We start from the raw sequence: 7,872 nt of genomic DNA, 5'->3' as shown, positions 1-7,872 counted from the left end.
ACTGATGCATGCAGGGAGTCATTCCTCAAGTTTTTTCGGGTGGATTGCAAAACTCAGCACCATTCGAGGCTGAACTATAGTATCTTTCATCTTATTTTCAATTAAAAAAAAAAAAAAAAAAAAAATGCTGGAAGGGAAAGCTAAGAGTGGGCTTTATAACTGCACATGGCATGAAACTGAGTAGTTTCTAGGAAATGCTGAGCTCCTTCAGCTTTCAGTGCCTCAAGGCAGGGCAAGAGCAGGCCAATTGCTTGTGGGGTAGGACATATCTTCTATGCTTATTTCTATCCACACTCCCATTCAATGTTCACTCAGGTATTGGGAGCTACAGAAAAGCAAAGATTGCCTCCAGAACAGAAAGGACTGTACAGTGGCATGAACCTGAGACCTGATCACCAGAAATCATGGTACCACAGTGGCCCCAAGAAGCCCAGATTGTCATCCACATCTTCTGACCCCAGCCAGCCCTGCTACTGCTACAAAGGATTTTGGTTGGTCAGTGGCTCCACTGCTCTAATTCCAGCATTTCCTCAGCTGCACAACTCTTACCTACTTTTAAAGACACTTAAGTTACACCATGTCCTTGTTACCTACATTAAAAGCCATTTTAACTACAAAAAAGAAAAAAACATGATTTTTTTTTTTTTTTTAATAAAGCTTTTTGTATGGACCAGTGCAAAACAAAAGGATAACTATATGGTAAATATATGGCCAAAAAAAAAAAAAAAAAAAAAAGGGAGGTGCAAAGAGGTAATTTATTCTTAATAGTATCAGAAGTGCTCCAATTGACTTCTGTAAGTCAGCTCACAGCACTTGCTGGCACTGCACATCACCAGTGCTGAGGAGCTGCCCTTCCACCTATGTGCACACAGAAGGAAAAGGAAAGTTACACACTTACAAATATTTTTGAGATATTTTTGTCTTAAAAACAAGCAAAACAAAAACAAAACATCAGCAACAAAACAGAAAAAAAAAAAACACCCATCTTTATGTTGCACAATACAATGATGTGTTTTACAGGAAATATCCACAAGAAGAAATCAAATGCGGAGCCATACCAGCCACAGTCTGAGTCCATCAGGCAGCTTTAGTATTCATTCACAAAGGCTCAGTAGCACTTCTGTGAAATACTGATAAAGTACAGCTATTGCATCATAATGGACATCATCAACCTAATTTTGGTTCCATATTAAAGCTACCTTTCTTAACTGGGATAAGTAGTTCTGTATTTATTTAAAAAAATTAAAAATAAAATTAAAAAAAAAAAAAATGTTCTGTTGAATACTTTCAACAGCAGTCCCAATATTTTTATGTAGTTTTACACAAAGAATCACAGTGCTTGTCTTTTGGGATCAGGGAACAAAGATGGCAATTATCTCCTCTATAAGAGCTTATGACACCAAAAATCATTCAAAGAGGCAAAAAAAGTTGGTCATCTCTCACAGATGTAATCATCCCTGTGCACACTCATTGTGTACATGAATTAAGTGGCTTGAACATACCTATAGTCATTTAGAATTTTCATTATTTAGGAAACAAAAAAGTTAACATTTTTTTAAATAAAACAAGTGTGTTAACTACCTATCACACATTTCAGACAATTTGCTGAAGGAATCTATGCAAAATAACAGGATTCTGTTGGCATGTCTGCATTCAGCTAACAAAACCATGCTGTCTGTCTGCATCATACACAGGATCATTAAGTAAAGTCAATCTGAATCTTATCCTATTGAAATACGGTAAACAAATTTAATCTACAAAACTGACGAAGACATTGGCAGAAAGATAAACATCACCAAGCCAATTAAGCTTCTGGATTTGCTGTGGATAAAGCAACATTCAAGCATCTTATTATTCAAAATGTCAGAAGCATGGGAAGAAGAATTTAGAAGAAAAAAAAGAAAAAACAAAGAAAAAAAAAAAAAAAAAAAAAGAGTTGAGCTGAGGCTCTCAAACCAGATCTGTAGCTGGTAGCAGCATGAAAGAGTTGAGAAGGCTTTGTTTTCATTTTCATTCTGTACAAAACCCAAAACCAAATGTTTCAAGCATATAAATTTGTTAAAAAAAGCCTGCAGCAACACCAACACCAACACAAAACAAAGTTGTATGTTTCTGGCCTTTTGGCTTGTAAGCTTGTTAAACAAAGTCTTATCTCTTTTGTAATGCTGTCCTGTGAATCCTGTGAATTAATTTTCAAGCAGATATTTCTTTCTTACATGCCAGTCTGGAATGTAAGAATTGCGAAGATACAGAGTTCAAAGATGGTGACTTCTCAGCCAACTTCACAGACTTAGATTTGTGGAAGGAGAAAAGGAAAGTGGGCAGATGCTACAACCATCTTCTACACAGAAATGTAAACTGTATAAAGGCAGTTTCACATGACTCACAGATAGACGGAATGGGCTTGCTGCTTTATTAGCAGCAGTTTTATTTGGATTCACGCAAGCACCTTCAGTAATCTTAAAAGATGTTCAGGAATCATTTCAAACAGTGAGACTTCTTTTTAAATAATTAACATGTCCCTTAAAAGGTCTTGCCTGCTCACAGTGCCTAGAGCCAAAGGCATACTACAACCATGAGCAAAAATGGCAAGTTCTCTTAAAGTGCTCAGTTGCTGGCAGTGATGCACTTACTCAGATGCAAATGAACTGAAAACTAAACAGAAATTATAAGAAAAGGGTGTAATTGCCATCATGAAGGGCCCAATGAACAACAAATGGTGTTAAAGCATTTTATCCTAAACCAAGCTGTCTGAATTTGAGATAATGAAAGAGTTAAAGGACTGGTTCTCAAGTACATACATGGTTGAGGTCTAGCACACTCAAGCCTTCTGCTGTTTGGTGAAGAATGGGGTTGAATTCCAGTTCATGATCCCAATTCACCACAAGAAGTATGTAGTATCTACTCAGGTTTTTGTTTGTTTTGTTTTTTTTAAAATGATGCTAACTGCTTTGTTGTGATTCTATGAATCCTGTGAATAGCTGCTGGCCATGTGTGTAACACATGGGAGCACAATAAATCTTAAACGATGCAAATATCATGGCAGCAACATTACCAATTGGGACTGAGACAGCTTAAAAAAAAGTGTCACTAACATCTATGTTTATGAGAGAAGTTTGGAATTGAGAATAGCTTCAAAAGTTAAAGACCTACTAGACCTGAACCATCTTTTCTCTTTCCCCTAATTCTTGTCACCAAAAGACATGAATACAGCTCTCCTTATGACACACAGGTGTATTTTACGTGTAATTGTGTTTCTTCAACCTACTTTGCTCTCCAAGAACAACAGTAGTGAAAGTCGGTGGCGATGTTTCATTGTAAATGGAGCAAGGCAGAGGAGAATGCACAAATTCTCCTTCTTTCCTTAACTGGCATCATCCATTTACAGACCATTTCAAATGCATAAACACTGACTGCTTTCATTCCAGATCTTTGTCCCAACCTAATAACCACATGACAATGTAAGTTTCGAGAGCCACCAAAGTTCTCCCTTACAGATAGGTTAGGGGGCTTCTTTTAGATCTGAGCATCTTAATATTTAAGAGTTGCTCACAGGAAGGGCATACAGTTTCAATGCTGAAATAAAGTCAGTCTTAACACTTTAATTAAATCTTCATTCTGAGAAGCAAAAAAACAACAACAAACACAACACCACCACAAAACAACCAAAACAACCTAACATACGCAGTTCTTCAGTGCACTGCCTACATCCTACAGTGTCTAAAAACCATCTAAAAGTGCCTAAAGTTCAAGTAGGATAAACCTCATAGGTAAGTGTGGTCCAGAGTCACACTGTTGTAGGCAGAACATCTTTGCAAACTTAGGAATAAAAGAAATTGCCACACTGTGGCATTTTGTATTTCCAAATGAACAAAACATATCCATAAAAGAAAAAAAGACAGGTCATCCAGAGAAAGACTAATAATTCATTATTGGTTAATTTTGATTTTGTAATTAATTTATTTTAAGAACACTGCAACCACAAACAAAGCTGATTGCAAAATGTTCAGGGGCTCCAATGGACAGCATGATGGCTGTGAGACTTACGGTCCTCAGAGCTGTGTTATTGCAACTGAACTAACAAGATCATCCTTACTGCTGCATAAAATACTTATCAAATAAGAAGAGACATAACTGATTTTAGCAAGTTCTTAAAAAGTCATAATTCTGACAGACAAACATTGCTGTCAGTTTACACACAGTCGACAGCTATTGTTTAAATTCCCAAACAACTCTCTGACCCAGCTGCCCCAGGGCTACTTGCATATGCAGGTACTGTGCATAGAGTTAAAAACACAGAAAAGTTAGCCCAGCCTCTGATTCCTTCTAGCTTCTCCACGCTATTCTCCACTTTCGCTGCAGCCTTTTTGAAGACTCGTCTTCAGGGGTTCTCACAAGAACAAGTTATCCAACACGCAAGCTATGTGCACACATTTGTTTCAATTTAAAATACGCAAATTATTTCCCGCTCTGATAGTTGAGATGATTTTCTAGTTTGTGTCTAACAGCATTGACTGTGTATGTATTGACATGCTGTGCTTTTATGTTCCCAGCATCAACCCATAAGCCATCAAAATGACAAGATTTACCCACAAACATGAAGATAACACCTTCATAGATAGTCCCTAAAATACTGATTGCTCCACAAAAACCCATTGCGTCTACATTGTTGCACATCTGCAACAGATGGTAGAACAGAAGTGAAGAGGTTGAGGGCCAGATCCACTTAAACCTTGAGTATCCACACTGCAGTTGGTGTGGAACACAAATACCAGAGAAGATGATCTTCAGATCCTGCCTCTCTTTCCCATTCCTTAGGCAGCTTAAGTCTATGTATACCTACGCTTTCTTGTCAATAAAGTACCTCAGGCATCTAAATGCTGTCAAGAACTCTGTGTGGCAGCTCTCATCTCAGTCTAAGGTGAATGTATAGCATTTGGACTGTGGGGCAGCACTTCAGAAGTGAGGTCTTCGGGTTTCTGTAAGAATGCTATGTGCAGCAAGACTAGGGAATTACTAAGAGTCAACTTACCCGACTGCATTCTTCATGCTAGTAACTTAAAATTGTTAGCACATTCTGCATTTAGGACTCTACTTCCATATATACATGTAGGGAGAAATACTAAAGCGTTTTTCAAAGCTCTCACAGAAGATGATGATGGTATATGCAAATAAAGTGTGATCTAGATGCCAAATAAAGCAAACAACTTGATGTGACATATCAAAACATAAGTATTTGGTTTTCCAAAATACTCCTCTGAACCAGAAACAAAGAAGTTACATTTGGCTACAATGACTTTATCTAGGAAGCAAGTTTCGTTACACTTGATCCCAGCAGTGACTTCCTCTCAGAGCTCAACAAGTTGTCCTATCTCTTTCCATTGTATTATAAAAGTGCGTTATGATTCCAGAAAAATCCAGGTGATGGCACAGACTTATCTCAATAAACTACAGCAAGGAGAAAGAGATACCTCTCTGGTACATTTTTATATCACAACAGCTGTCTCAATGAAGAAAAAAATCTCAGCCTACAGGAAAAACATTGACAAAACAAGTCATAAGCTCTAAATCTAAGACTTCATTCTATTAAAAAGCAAGATTTCTTCTTTGCCTCACACCAGAGTAAGACGTCACATTCATTTCTTGTTTGCTTGGGTTAGCAACAGGGACGTATATTTTTAGAAGTGCATCTGATAGCTCTTGATGACGCCGGTCGCAAGGATTCCTTCCTCTAAATGCTTTCATATATTTTTCAAAAGGAAAAATATGTATTTTTTTTTACTGTGAATTTATATGCTCATTTTGAAACCATGACAAGAAATACTAATACCTCCTTCACAAAGAGTCTCATTCCATCTGGTTCCAGACCAAAAAGCCCTGCCACAGTGTGATCTGAAGTGTAATTGATTTGGTCACTTGCAATTTAACTTCTTCGCTTACGTCTTTAGTGCATTAAGATTTCCTGTTTACATTTCCAGACTTTTTAAAAGTGCATCCAAATGCTCCAAGTGTTTGGTGTCTGATTAATTGCGAACACCTAGAAGAAAGCTCCTGAACTATTCAGAGCCTCTCCTAACACCAAGTAATTTTACTCATTTCCAGGCACACTGCTAAATGTAAAAAGAAATAGAACTTAAACTGCAAATGAAAGCAGCTGATGAATTTATAGGCAGTGCAGTTAGTTACAGAACATAGGATTACTCTTCCATGACTTTGAACAGCTCCAGAAAAAGGGGAAGAATGAGGTCTGGTGTAGCTATATTTGGGGAATAAAGTAAAAGAACTTGAAAAATGCTAATTAGAATTCAAGATACTGTAAGAAAGGGAAAGATCAATGAATAAATATCCAACTGCCCTTAGCCAAATAGGCTGAACAGGATACTTCTGACAAGGAAACAGAAGAAGCAAAACAGAGCCGTTGGAAATATCAGGACAAGAGATTTGGCCCTACATTTGCCTGTGTAGTTTCCCAGAACTGATTTCTTTGGCAATTTTTGAAAGAGTAAATTTTTGGTAACCATACAGACAAAAAAATATAGACTTTTTGTGTATTTTGTTATTACTGCATTGTACTGTTATTTCTTCAGCTTGCAAAGTTTAAAGTTCTAATATACACACTTACAGAGAAAGGCATAATACATCACTTCGGGTCCTTTCAGAAGGCTCGCCTGACTCAAACCCCTGGGATTTTCGCATGCTCTTCACTTCATACTGTCTGAATAGATCACTGAAAACAAAGGCAGGCATCTGGCAGGCCCCTAGAGGACTGGGGTCTCAATCTGTTAATAAATAAATAAATAAATAATGAAAGTGTGTACACAAGTCCACCTTACTCAGCAAAGCACTTAAATGTGTGTTTGCATATATACGTATAGTTGAAATGCTGTTCAAATCAACACAGCTTGCTGGGTTGCTGCCTTATCTTCAGCAGTTCTTTTAGATAACCACAAGCAGTTAAAACACTTCTTTGTCTGCCTGTAGATTTTTTTTGTCCACAGCAATGAAAACTTGGCTTATTCTCTGGAAATAGCTTTTTTTTTTTTTTTTTTTTTTTTTTACTGTGGAGAACTGCAGAAATTAGAAGGCCTTCTTCCCCATTAAAAGCTTTTAGAAATGGATGCATTCAGGCATGGAAACACAAAAGGTAAAAAAAAAAACAAAAAAACACAAATTGTCTTTCCATATTGATGAGAACCCCTGGCTTCTCTTACTATAATTAACTGCTTATTTCATTGTGAGCTTGGTACTGAACCAGCCTTAATGATTTACACCAAAACAATTCTGGCTCCTTGAAAAACTCTTCTCCCTATCACAGGGGAAAAGGAGGCATGAGAAAATTGCTGTGAGTGAAGGGAGTGGGAGGGTGCTTATGCCTCTTATGTGTCGTTGTCTTGACACAGAGACCATCCAAACACAATATGGCAGTGAGGACAGGCTCTGTTTCCTACTACCTCCTCCCTAGTAACATGTTACCATTCACTCAGAGAAGAGTATGAACACAATGGTTTCACAGAGCTCTGTCCTTCCCGTAACACAGCAGTTGTGTTTGTCTCACTGCATTTCAAATATAAAGGGCAGAAGTTGCACACGGGCTGAATAAGTTGTTGTCGCAGCCCGAAGGGAGCTGACATTCCTTCATTCCTGCAAAGCCACTTCTTTATCCGGCATTCTGTTTTTACCTAGGTATTGCCAGGAAAAACAAAAACAGATAAGATGTGAATTTTAAGAAGCAGGCAATGGGAAAGCAGACAATCCAAATTAAAAGCCTTATGAACCCACATACATCACAAAACATTTCTCCTGCATTTGTTACTCCTTTTTCTTTCGCAACAGGCAGCAAGCGGCAGAGCCAGAAGTCGAGGTTTCAGCTTC

The sequence above is a fragment of the Tympanuchus pallidicinctus genome, unplaced genomic scaffold (genome assembly GCF_026119805.1).
Source record: "Tympanuchus pallidicinctus isolate F22 unplaced genomic scaffold, pur_lepc_1.0 scaffold3, whole genome shotgun sequence".
Classification (NCBI taxonomy): Eukaryota; Metazoa; Chordata; class Aves; order Galliformes; family Phasianidae; genus Tympanuchus; species Tympanuchus pallidicinctus.
This window is presented reverse-complemented; position numbering follows the sequence as displayed.